Source organism: Sus scrofa, chromosome 15, assembly GCF_000003025.6.
Source record: "Sus scrofa isolate TJ Tabasco breed Duroc chromosome 15, Sscrofa11.1, whole genome shotgun sequence".
NCBI lineage: Eukaryota > Metazoa > Chordata > Mammalia > Artiodactyla > Suidae > Sus > Sus scrofa.
The window spans coordinates 137,998,157-138,011,242 of record NC_010457.5 but is presented as its reverse complement, the minus strand read 5'-3'; the positions used below and the strand labels follow the sequence as shown (position 1 = coordinate 138,011,242).

The 13,086-nt window shown below is 58.1% G+C and overlaps 1 long non-coding RNA gene across 1 annotated transcript; it reads right to left on the bottom strand.

Moving 5' to 3' along the window:
• On the bottom strand, window positions 2,474-12,343 carry LOC110257180. The gene is made up of 2 exons (XR_002339450.1): window positions 9,808-12,343; window positions 2,474-8,758 (listed from the first exon to the last, which is right to left on the bottom strand). It is a non-coding gene; the product is annotated as an uncharacterized LOC110257180 (long non-coding RNA).

Genomic DNA, 13,086 nt, shown 5'->3' with positions numbered 1-13,086 from the left:
CGGTGTGCTATTCAATCATTTCTTCACTTACCAGCATTTAAAGTGCTTCTGTAAACTGTGTGCCGGAAAAAAAAAAGCGTTATCTGGGTGTCTAACAATGTGGCAGAGCAAAAAAATGAAAAATCATCTGACCTGCATCGTGTACACAGTGCCCTGGTACTCACGCTGCTGGAGGAGGTAGGAGAGGCCCCGTGCGCGTGGTCACGGAGGACGAAGGGGAGGCCCCGTGCGCGTGGTCACGGAGGATGCAGTTGATTCCCTGGTACAGCAAGTTTACCTCGCCAGTGTGGTTTGATTAGGTAGAGAAGTTCCTCCCAGTTTCAAAGGCCAGAGTTGCCCACAAGAATGGTCCATGGGGTTGGGAGACAGGTGCTCCGGGCAGTGAGGAAGCGCTAGCAGACCACAGTGGTAGAGGGTTCATAACGTGGGGCAGGATGTCGGGTGGCTGTGTTAGACTTGACTGGCTGAGATGTGTATCCGGATGGAATCTGCATGAAAATGCCCCACCAGGAGTTCCCACTGTCGCTCAGTGGGTTAAGAACCTGACCAGTATCCATGAGGATGCGGGTTCAATCACTGGCCTCACTCAATAAGGATCTGGCATTGCCCCAAGCTGAGGCACGGGTGGCAGATGCAGTGCGGAGGTGGCGTTGCTGTGGCTGTGGCGCAGGCCAGCAGCTTCAGCTCCTCCAATTCAACCCCTAGCCTAGGAACTTCCATATGTTTCAGGAACAGCCCCTGCCCCACCCAAAACAAATCAGCCAGACTGCTTATCTGGATCTGTAAGATGGCCAGGACTTCCTGAAATTTCTTCTATTTTAAATTTTTTATCCTAAATCCTCATTTTCCTTCCTGGACTCCAGGGGAAAGAAAGGTCTCCTTGGACCAGTAAGTGTGGAAAACACTCGTCAATGTCCCTGTCTCGGGGATTCAAAAACGCACGCGAGTGTGAGGCATTGAGCTGCTTCCCCAGCTACTGGCCACGATCCCTTTCATCTGACGTGACAGCGCCTCGGCCAGGGCTCCATGCCCACCCACCAGACAGCACTGAGGGAAAGGACCCTCCACACACTGGGCCAGCACTGTGCTCCAGCCAGAGCCCCTCGCTGCTCTCGAGCAACACACATACCACACACCACATCACACACATCAGGCACACATACATACCTCTGCACCACACACAACACACACAACACGTCCCAGGCACGCTCACACACACATGCCCCCCCACAAACACAGTCACACACACCACACCACCCATGCGTCATAGACACACCCACAGACACTCACAGTTTTGCTGGCCCTGTCCATCACAAGCCCCCTCATCTCATCAGGCCCCGGGTGAGCATGTGAACCCCCCCGGCCAATCATGAGACTCCCTCTTCCTCGTGCAGTGATTGGTCCAGGGCTGGGCGTGTGACCAAGCAGAGCCAATCAGGTCCTGCCCTGAAATCAGGTGCATGAGACTGGAAGAGCATCTCTCCTTCAGACTGTGCGCTATGGTGCGGCCGGGGCTGCTGGGGGCTCCTCTGGACCAGACTGTGCAGGGAGGGTCACCCTCAGGCAGGAAGAGGGAAAGGCACGCATGGCGTGCATGCATGTGTGTGTGTGTGTGTGTGTGTGTGTGTGTGTGTCTGTGTGGGTGGTGTGGGTGTGTGGCTTGTTATATATATTGTGTACATGTGGTTTGTGTGGGTGGTGCGTGTGTGTGTGTGGTGGTGGTGGTATGTGTGTGTTGTTTGTATATGCGTGTGTGTACTGCGGCTTCTGTGGTATGTGTGGTGTGGTGTGTGTGTGGGTTTGTGTCTGTGTGTGGTGTGTGTGTATGTGTGTGTGTCTGTGGTCTGCATCCTTTGTGTGGGTGGTGTGGGTGGTTGACGGAGGTGGGGCCAGGGCCCCCCTTGTGTGTCACCCCCCTCTGAGCTGTCACAGGAACCAGGAAGTCTGAGCAACCCTCCGCCTCCAGACCAGAGGCACGTCCCGCGTGACCCCGTGTGGAAATGTCCTCTGAGCCTCTGTGGCTGGCATGTCAGGTGTGGCCGGACTGGCCCACATGGGCCCCCCTTTGCCCCCCACGACTGCCCTGGGAGATCCCACCCAGCGGCCGCACAGGCGCTGAGGAGGGCGCGGAAGCCGCGGGGCCTTTGCCAACAGCCGGGACCCTCTGGCTCCGCGCGGCAAGCGAGCGCCTCACTCCCAGCGTCTCTGCCTCTCTTTCGGCTGCTCAGAAAGAGCTCGGATCAGCGTCGCACCGGACGCGTCCAACGTGCCATCAGGAAAACCTCCCATCTCCCGCCGACCCGCGGTGCAGGCCCCTCGACCCATCAGAGAGGAAACCGCAGTTGGGCTCGTAGGACGTGAGGCTGTCCTGGAGCTTTGCCACGAAAGAGCCACTGGGGCTCCAGGCAAAACCAGGGCCAGGGGAGGGGGGAGGGCGAGCGAAGCTTCTTCCAGAAGGAACAGATTTGTGCGGGTACTTTGATCCTGCTATGATTTTTATTTGTTTTAGCCACATCCTTTTCACTGCGCCACCCCGCTAAAGGTGCTTTAAATCAGATGGAGCTAGGAACCCCTCCCCCGCCTCCCTCCCTGCCCGCCTCCCAGGCCTCGGTCTTCAATCAGTGCGAGAAGGATAACCACGCCAGGCTCCAATGTCGCTGGAATAAATCGAGACAAATAAATAAACTCAAAGGCAACACACGCATCTGGATGCTCTCCGCCATGGTTTCCCTGCGGGCTCGCAGGCAGCTAACTCTCCAGGCAAAGAGAAAGTGCCAGTGCGGCCCCGGCTTCCATGGGAGCAGGTTAAGGGCCCCTGACTCACAGATGCTGGGGACGGGACTGGCGCACAAATCGGGGTTCACCGGCCCTGGCTATCTTTCCTTCCCTTTTCTGCACGCCGCCCCTCCCTCGCCAGCCAGGCTGAACAGGGACCTCTTCTGGTGTCACCTGCCTTCCCTCCTTCCACCTGCCTTTCACGGCACAGTCCTGAGGCCAGGGTGCCCTGAGGCCGGGGGGTGGCGAGACATAGGAAGTGAGCAAAAGAGCAAACCAGCACCTGGGCTCCCGCTGCTCAGCCGGCGGGGGCAGCCAGTGGGGGCAGCCAGCAGGGGCAGCTCCTCTCCTCCACTAGCCAGGGAGGCAGGGCCTCCGGCACCTGTAAAGGAAGCCCTCACCTTTCAAACCCTTGCTCCCAGAATCAGCCCCGCAGCCCTGGCTTCACCTGCACCTGGAAACCTGCACGCACACCCCCCCCACCCCGCAAAGGGGGCCTCCTGTCCCTTTCCACCCTGAGGAGACACGGCGAGGGCCCCGCTCCCGCCCCACAGGGCACAGCAGTGACAGCCCCAGGGCCGTCGGCCTCCACGTGCAGATGAAGATCCAGCGAGGCCAAGATGATGCAGAAGGGCCTGGCAGCTAAAGACTTGGAATCCCGCTCACGTCCCAGGATTGACAAGCAGACTCCTAACTCTCCATACAGACACTTAAAAATAACACCTCGCGTGTTCTGTCATCCCAGTAGCTTCACACAGCCAACTGCCAGCTGGCTACACTCGGGCAGAGCTCCTGCGTCTGATGCCCTGAGGGTGCCTGCCTCTTTGGCTGCCAGTGCCCACCCCCCCGTAACAGCCCCCCAGTCCCCTGGGGGACTCACCTCTCCCTGTGCCCGGCGGCCTGTGGGGAGCCGTATTGGTCAGGGTTTGTCCAGAGAAACACAACCAACAGGTCATGCATAAAGATTCCTCTAAAGGAATTGGCTCACTTAGTTGAGTCCAAACTCTGCAGGGCGGGCCGGCAGGCTGGAGACCCAAGGAAGAGCTGCGGCCCAGGTCCCGAAGGCCGGCTGCTGGCAGGATTCCTTCTTGCCCGGGGGAGGTCAGTCTTGGTTCTCTCCCTGCAACGGACTGGGTGAGGCCCACCTGCATTAAGTCCACCGACTGAATGGCTAATCTCGTCCAAAAACACCTTCCGAGGAATAGCACCTGAACAGATATCTGGACACTGGCCCAGCCAAGGTAACACATGAAATTAACCACCCAGGAGAATTCCAGGGAATCACGTCCGTTTACAGAAGCGGCAAAGCCCCGTGCAGGCCCTCACGGAGTCGGAATAACCGGAGGGCAGGTGGAGAGGTCCACGTCTCCCCCCCAAGGCCGGGCTGCGGCACGTCCTGCCTCCCACTTCCTGGCTTCCAGAGCCCCCTTCTCTTGGGTTCATTCCACCCTGGCACACAGCCCCAGCGGATTCTGGGAGCATCTCACCTCGCCCCCCAGAAACGCATTCACTATCCCGCCCCTGAGACCGCCTGGGACGGGACCCAGTTCTTGAAGGTGCTTCTGAGAATCCCCTCCCACTTCTGGCTCTCGGATCGGTTCTGCTCATGTCCTCGTCCCCAAACATGGTCCATTTCAGCGCAGGTTTTCTTGTGCTGGGATAGTGTCTGTGGCAGGAACGGTAGCTTTCATACATGTTCAACCTGCTCCCAAACCGGCCCTGCCCTCGCAGCGTCACGTGACTGGTTCCGACCAATGGGCTTTGAGCAGGAGTGACAAGTGTCACCTCTGACCCAAAATGTGGAGGAGCCAGTGTGTGACTCGCCAGGCTCTCCTCCCGCTGTGTGTCCCAGACGGCGGAGCCTTGGGCGGCCTGGGTCCTGAGGGTCCGCTGACCTGCGCTGGACACAGAGCCCGAGGGAGGAATCAGCCCGTGTGGTTTAAACCTCCGAGGCAGCAGTGTCCGTTCTACCTCGTCCCTAAGATCCCCAAGAAAACAAAACACTCTCCGCTGCCTCCTTCTGCAGTGTTCCGGTCTGATTTTCTCACACGGAATCTTTAGTCCAGCTGGGGCCCACTGGGTGGGAGGCTCCTCTTCAGGCAATGTGGTCCCCCAGGCCAGCCAGCTGTCCAAAATCCAGTGCTCAACATAGCCTGCTTACTTGAAATGTCGCCCTCATCAGATGATAAATTCCTCCGTGTCACGGAACCTCCAGGGGGCATCACTGCAGGGGGCTCTGTACTGATTCAAACTGCAGGCCACTGTCAATGTCAGTGAGTTTGGGCAAGGTACTTGGGTGTCGCCCACCCCCCTCGAGTCAGGGTCTCCCCCGGACACGTGGCCATGAGAGCATCAGGCCAGGAGCCTCATGGCAGGTGCACGTTTGTAGGAAGAATGAAAGCATCCAAAAGCTTGCCGTGAGCGAACCCTGGGGGTTTAGACTCTGGTGGACCAACATTTTTCCCAAGGAAGGGCAAGGGGATTTGCCAAACCCACTTGGAGAGCAGAAAGTAAGAGCTTCCGGTGGGCGAGCACAGAGAAAGGTGGTGATGGGAACGCCCCACCCCAACCCGGGATCCCATCAGCTAGAAGGTCTCCCGTCGGCTGGAAGGTCTCCCCTCCAGGCCGGAGAAGCAGAGGCCTGGAGGCAACATTCTCGATGCCAGGACGGCCCCCGAGACTGCGGAGGTGAAAACTCCAGATCAGACCCTCTGCTCTCGGCACCTTCTCAGCGCCCGCTGGGGCCTGGCCCACGCCCCGCCCGGGACAGTGGGAACCACAGCCACAGCCTTAAGCAGGGCGGCCTGTGCCTGTGGCGCAGAGCATCGAGCACTGACTCCTGGCTGCTTGCCGCGTCTCCTCTTCCTCAGGCCACAGCTTCTGGCCAAAGGGGCAGAAGAGCTGCGGACGGACGGACGGACGGAAGGAGGCAACAGGCAAGCAGACGACACAGTGGGTCCACGCTCAGCATGCTGTTGTGTCACTACGAGCCGATGGGCTACAAGAATCTGCACTGTGAGGCTCCTTGGACTTTATTCTCTTCTCCTAATTTCACGACCCACTTGAATTTCACCTTGTGCTCTTCCAGTTCAAAGTGCTGGGCTGCAGTATCTCCACCTTCTACCACAAATCCCATTCAAATGACACAATAAACAGGGAACTAAGATGTACTTCCCGCAGCACTGAAATCGGCAGGAATGCTGCAGGACGTAAAGCAGAGGGCACGTCGATGCCACACAGAGGTGAGAAGCCAGGATGCGGCTCTGGCTTGGGACTGGGCCCTCGGAGAAGAAGGCGGCCTGGTTTTCCCCAAGGAACCTCAGCAAACAGTCCACGCCTGGGGACATGTGTGGCTTTGAGCAGCAGAGGGGCCTGGGGGCCACCGCAGACCTCGTAGGTCTAGAACATGTCCAGAGAGCTTGGCCAAGACCCTCCCTGTCCCCTGCCCAGGCTCTAGCCAGTGAGAACGGCCCCCTAAGTGAGGAGCTCACCTGCCTGGGGCCTATGACAAGAGCTTTTGGCCGCAGAGAGGCGTGGAGAGTCATCAGCCCAGACAGAGGAAGGCAAGGGGACAGAGGCCTGGGAGGACAGCAAAGTCAGCCCAAGATAAGGCCTCCCGGAACATGCTAACCGCAGGACATTCCAGTAAATTCAATCAGTAAAAAACCGACCCAGGAACAGCAGTCCAAGAACCAGGAGGATCCATGGGCCCAGCTCTACCCCTTGGGCCAGCTGAGCTCTCGGCTTGACACGCTCGCCAACCCAGCACCGCCTCCTGGGCAACGGGAGCTGCACCCACCCTGTGGAGTAGCCCGAAATCCACTCGAGGGGATTCCCAGTGCAGATCTAAACGCCACCCTGACAGGCCGGGCCATTTAGTACCATGCTTCCGTGGATTTTTTTTATCCTTCGGCTGCACCAGCAGCATGCAGAAGTTCCCAGGCCCAGGCTGGAACCCATGCCACAGCAGTGACAGTGCCAGGTCCTTAACGGCGAGGCCACCAGGGAACTCCCATACTTCCAGTCTTCGCAGTGCGAGCAGGCCAGTTCCTCCTGCCCAGGCCACGCCTCTGCCTTTTTTGCATGTGTCACGTCCTGGAAGGTGCTATTCTGGTTCCTAACTCGAGACTGACCCGGAAATCCCACCATGCACTGGGTTCCTGGGAGAGTCCTGCTGGGAAGGCTGGTCACCCCCGTTCCAGCTCAGGCCCACCTGGAGGGCCCTTGGCTCTGCCGAACCCAGGGTCGGCCCTGCCCAGGCAGCCTTGGGTCGTGGTGTTGACAGGGTTTGGTTTGGGGTGTCGCCTCCTCCCCCTCCCACCAGCTGCAGCACCCAGTGCCAGCTGGGGTGTCCAGGACAGGATGCCTTGATCATTTGCACCCAACCAATCAAAGTCTGGGCAGTGGCCTGAGGCCCTGTCAGCACAGCCCGGGAACCTGGCTTCGCCCGCCCACCCAGAGCCAGAGGACACGGGCGCCCCATCCATCTGCCTCCCTCTGCCACGTCGGCTTCCCACCGAGGGCTGGGCCCCCGAGCAGCCTCGGTGGCCTGGGTCATCCATCACTGCAGCCATCCAAAAGGGCCGCCAAGAAAGGGGAGCTACTGCCAGCGTTTGAGGTGGGAGGCGATGAGACCCAAACTGCATTGCAGGGAAGTATGCTTCCTGAGTCAGAACTTGGACCAGGTCAGGTCATTCGTTTGCCTGCCATCTCAGGAGACAGGGAGTTCTGGAAAGCCCAAGCGCTGGTTGTCAGGAAGGTTTGGATTCGAAATTCAGCTCTGGCTCTGACGAGCTCCGGGACCTTCTACAGCTCGCCAAGCATCTCCCGACATCAGCTTCTCTGGACACCACTGGGTGGGGCACAGATGTGGCTCCAGTGGGCCGTGCCCGACACGTGGAGGAAGGAAGCTCGGTGAGTGGCCCGTGTGCGTGGTGTGCGCCGCGGCCGCCGCGTGAGCAGGTGCTGTCTGGGGACCGTCGGTGCACCGAGCAGGAAGCAGGAGGCCCGCCCCACCTCCCCGCTTCCAGGACCCGCGGGGTCCCTTCTCAGGGCTTTTCTGGGGAAAACTTCAGCCCAGAGAACCATGCGCTATGCAAACATCCCTGCCGAGGCTTCCGGAAGCGTCCTTAGGGTCAGGAGAGAGAGAGAGGGAGAGAGGGCCTCCTTTTCTGAGGGAAGACACCCCTGCACCCCCTTCCCGCTGACTCGGGCCGTGGGGTGACGTCCCCCAGGAGAAGGCCCATCTCATCCGCCGCGAGAAACGTCTGCGGGGCTCTGAGCGGCCTTTCTTCAGCCTGGCCTGACGACCGCCGTCTCAGCCTGGCCGGCCCGCCACGACGCCACTCTCGACCCTAATTAACCCCGACCCTCATTAACCCGGGCCTCAGCCAGCCCCGAGCTGGACCTGGGGAGGTTTGACGTGGGCGTCAGAGACAGAGAAATGCAAGGCTCCCAGGCCAAGACCCTGCAGGGAGGAGCTGGCGGGCGCGGGGGCAGCGGACGTGCAAGTCGCCACCCGCCAGGTCACAAAGGAGGCGCTGCGCCAGGTGGGTGCCGCCTGAGCGGCGGGTGGGATGCCCAGCCGAGTCCTGAGCATGTGGAGAAGGGTGTGGGATCCGTGCTCAGGCCCCTCCCCAGCTCCCTCCCAAGCAGGGCCATTAAAACCTCTTCTGGCCTCCAGATGCGCGCCTGCAAGCTATTTCCCTTTTGTTGTTTCAAGCCGGGGCCTTGATCTTTTGCCACTTTGGAAGAAGCGGAGAAACAAAGAGGTCTGGTGCTGTTGCTTAACAGCGAGCCTGGCTTCCCGCGCAGGGCCAGCATTCCTCCGACCTCCGTGCCACCCCTGTGATGGCGGCAGGCCCGAGATCTGCGGGGAAGGGGCCGTGAGCTCCCTGGCCCCAGCGCCAGCGCTCGCAGCGCCCTCTCCTGCGTCCGGTGCTCTCCTGGCCGGCCTCTGAAGTCTTCCTTCTTGCCGCGGCCGCTAGAAAGCAAGTGGTGAGAAGGATGAGGTGACGCGGGGCCTCGGGGTGTGCCCGAGAGCACCTGGGGCTGCCGGGCCCTGGCTCCCACTTCACTTTGCAGGGGACCAGACGTCCCGGACCAGCCCTGGGTGCCCCGTGGCGTGCTGGAAAGAGCCCTGCGCTAGGAGTCGTGGACCGCCTTCCACCAGGCGGGCAGGGCCTGCTTGGCTTGTTGGCCACTGTGCCCTGGCTCCAAACACAAGGCTGGTCCAGCGGGGGACACGGCAGCCACTTGCTGAGGGCGGAAATTCCAGCTCTGCCACAGGGGCCCGCAGGACCCTGGCCATGCCAACCATTCTTTCACTCCTTCACATCCTCATTCATTCTCGCATCCCACCAACACACGGAGAGCCTGCCCCGGGCCCTGTAATTAGGCAACAAGAGCTGCGACAGGCTCTGACAGTGGGACGTCAGAGTGTCCACCCCGCCAGAGGAGCCCGCAGGCTGACGCCTGAAGGATGGAGAGAGGCTGCTCGGGCAAAGGAAGAGGGCAGACCCGTCCAGGTGGGGGACGGAGCCTGCAGGAACCTGGAGACACAGGAGAGGGGCCACCTGGGGCCCTGAGGGACTTGGTCCATGAGAAGAAAAGTGCCAACAGGAGGAATGGAGATGTGATGACAGCAGTGGAGGCCCAGCCCCACGAGGGGGTGTGGCTTATCCTGGGGGTCCTGGGAGTGACACAGGGCTTCCGGCAGGGAGTGCAACCCAGCTGGGAAGCCTGAAGGGCGGACTAGATGGGGACTGTGGGCAGGCAGCCAAGGCAGGGGCCACCACACCCTGGAACAGCAGCGAGGGCCCCGGGGGAAGCAGGCAGAGGCAGCTCTGGGAACTAGCGGGAAGAACAAGTGGGACTTGAGATTAGACAGGGACAAGTGACAGCCATGCCACCAGCTCCCTCCAGAGCACGTTGTGGAGCGGGGGTGGGGGAGGGACCCAGCTTGGCGGTGTTCAGGGTGAGACAGAAACAGGGGGTGGTCTGGGCTAGAGGCTGGGAGGGGCCTGAAGCCACCTGAACTCGGGAAGCAGAGGCGGAGCACAGAGAGGATCCAGGGAAGCATCCACAGCCAAGCGCCAGACTAAGACGTGGAGAGGCGGGCGGAACGCCAGGGCAGGTCCTGGGGTGGCCAGGCCATCCTGAGGAAACACAGTCACCTGATCAGGCCCCCTGCTGCTGGAGGAGGGGCAGGTCCCCAGCCCTACGGGCACAGGCGCCCTCACTGCAGACCGGCTCCCGCCCAGAAACACTCCTTCCACCTCAGTCCCTGCAAGCCTGCTCCTCACCCCAGGCTGTGCTGGTCCTGGGGGGCTCACTTCTCTGAGCCTGCGGAGAGGCAGCCCCATGCAGTGGGAGCCACGAAAACAGCTTTCTTTCCAGATGCCTTTCCAGGTGTGTTTGCACAAAGCACCACCACTTTCAGATGAAGAGGGCAGAGCCCTGGGCTGGGGAGTGAAAGGCCTGGGTCAAGCTTCAGCTCTGCCTCTGGGGCAGCAGTACCCTCTTCTCTTGCCTCATCTGCCCCACTGGGCAGTGGATATAACGCCTGGGTGCCCCCACAGGGGGCGGATGAGTATCAGCAGGGTGCCAAAGGAACGTCTCAGGCACTGTCGGCGTAACATGAACATAAAGATTGTATCGTCACCATCATCGCCATCGTCATCACCTTCCCTGTCATTGTCACCACCACCACCGCCGCCGCCGCCGCCATCACCACCACCGCCACCACCGCCGCCACCATCACCGCCACCACCACCACTGCTACCATCATCAATCCTGCACTTGAAGTCCTGCCACCTGCCAAGGGGTCCTCCTATGGCAGAGAACACACCACCATCTGAGTAAGCCCAACTTTTTTATGGATGATTTTGCTAAGAGAAAACTCTGTCCTTTTTGTCTGTTCCACTTACAATTTTCCTCTTTCATGTGACATTTCTTCAGATATTTTAAGACAATCATTGTGTATCCCCAAGTAATTTCCACTTTCTTTTGAAATAATATTTTCATTATGAAGTTAATCCATGTTCATAGTAAAAAGTTTAGAAAGAAGAGATAAGGCCTCAAAAACAAAACAATTACTTGTAAATCCCACCACTTGGAGATATTACTTGCTTGTATTCTATGTTATATAGAATAAATAGACACATACGTACCAGCCAAGGCGTAAGATTCATGTGACCTGCCTTTTTCATGTCATATATCAGTAACATGCTCACGAAACACCTAATAACCATCCTTCTCCTAGAACATGGGAAGAGTAGGGGCTGTGGGGAAGGCGGTACCTGGTGCCTGGATCACCTCCGGGGACCAGAGTTGCTGGTGGCTGGGCGCCCAGAGGACCAGGCCGCAGGTGAGTGGGGAAAGCTGACTCTGACCGGGACAGAGCCTCCCATGACCCTCTCCAGGGCCCAACGCTTTCACTATGCACCAAACCAGGCCTCTTGAAACGGGAGAAAGACCCGTTCAGATTAAGGCGGAAAAGCTGGGTGAGGGAAGGCAGGCCCTGGAGTGGAAACGGAGGCGGAAGCCCACGGGGTGACAATCAGAGGCAGCTGATTAAAGCAAGCTCCCCTCCCCCACTAGGGACCAAGGTGACCCCTGCAGCCACATGGCAGCTTCTGCAGGTTCGGCGCTTTTTCAGAAGGAGCCAGTTGTCAAATATGAGCCATGAACAAACACCAGACGCGCCACCAAAGTCTCCTGAGTCTAAGAGGGTTTTCAAGGCCATGAGACTCACTGGCGCCCTGCAGGGTTCTGAGGGACCATCGGTTGATGCCCATGGGTCCTTCCTGAACCTCTGACAAGATGGGATTTCTTTCCCAGGAGTCTCCAGAGCTGGGTGGACATTCCAGTGACGTGAGAGCTCTGACACGAGAGTTTAGTGTCATCTGGGCTACAGACGGGCCGCTGCGAACAGACCGAGGATAAGAGACTCCCTGTCCGTGGGCTCTGATAAATCCCAGGAACGGGGCAGGGTTTTGCTTCATCCTGGATCCAGAAGAAAAAAATGACCTAATAATGCATACGCACAATTTATATGCGTTCTTACATAAATCACACCCCAAAACACCAAAAAGATAGAGAACGTGACGAAGGATCCTGAAATCGGGAAAAGCCCCAACCTCGCGACGGAGGCCCTGGAGGAAAGCAGCTGGGGACGTGGACAAAGAGCCCAGGGCCAGCGGGGGAGAAGGGGCCCGTCAGAGGCCCAGGCGTAGAGGACACGGGCTTTTGCCCTGGTCGATGCCCTCGGAGGGCAGCGTCACCTGGGTCTTCCATTAGCCCCGAGCCGGTGAGAGCAAAGGGCCCCGTCCTCTGCGCACAGGACCGGGCAGTGCGGGGTCAGAAACACGAGGACTTTACTGGACTCGAAGGAAGATGTGACCCCAGACGCTGGAGGACTTTGGGACATGCGGGAGGCGGATAGTTGAGGACTTTTTCCTTTTTTTCCAGCTTATTTTTGCTTTAAAATTGTCTTGTTTCTATAGACTTGTGGTTGCCAAGAGGTGGGGAGGAATGGGTTGGGGGTTTGGGATTCGGAGATGCAAACTATGATTAGAGCACAGGGAGCTGTATTCAGGGTCCTGTAATAAACCGTAATGGAAAAGAATGTGAAAAAGAACGTGTGTGTGTGTGTGCACGCGCATGTGCGCGTGCATGCGTGCGTATAACTGAATCGCTTTGCCGTCCAGCAGAAATTAACACATTATAAATCAACTATACCTCAATAAAATAAAATTTTAATGATTCTTTTTTCAATAATGTCTATGGATGTAGTATTTTTTAATTCTCTCTGAGGATACCAATGTAATTTTTTATTCTAACTTTAATTTTAAATTTAATTTAACATAAATACAATTTACATTCTAATTTTTAATTAAAATGCTTTGTTCTTTCACATATTTGTTTTCTGCTGAAGTGGAACCGACAGGTAACACTCTATTGGTCTCAGGCGTACGACAGAATGATTCAGTATTTATATACTTGGTGAAATGATCACCATAACAAGTCTGCCCCATAAATAGTTATAAAAGGTTTTCCAATCGTAATAGGATTTAAACCTTTTTTAATGTTCCCTGAGCTGTGTCTACCTCCGCGGAGTCAGTCGTTCTGCGTCTTTGCTCCGTACTCGTCTTCCCTGCCGGCATCTCCCTGGTTGTGGCCGAGACACATGGACAGAGGATCCTAATGGAGAAAGACAGCTGCCCGGCCACCACTGGCCACTGAGAGTCACGGAGGGCGCCCAGGTCCCCACGCAGGCCCCCGGGTTGGGGCAGTTCCCCCTGATGCGGG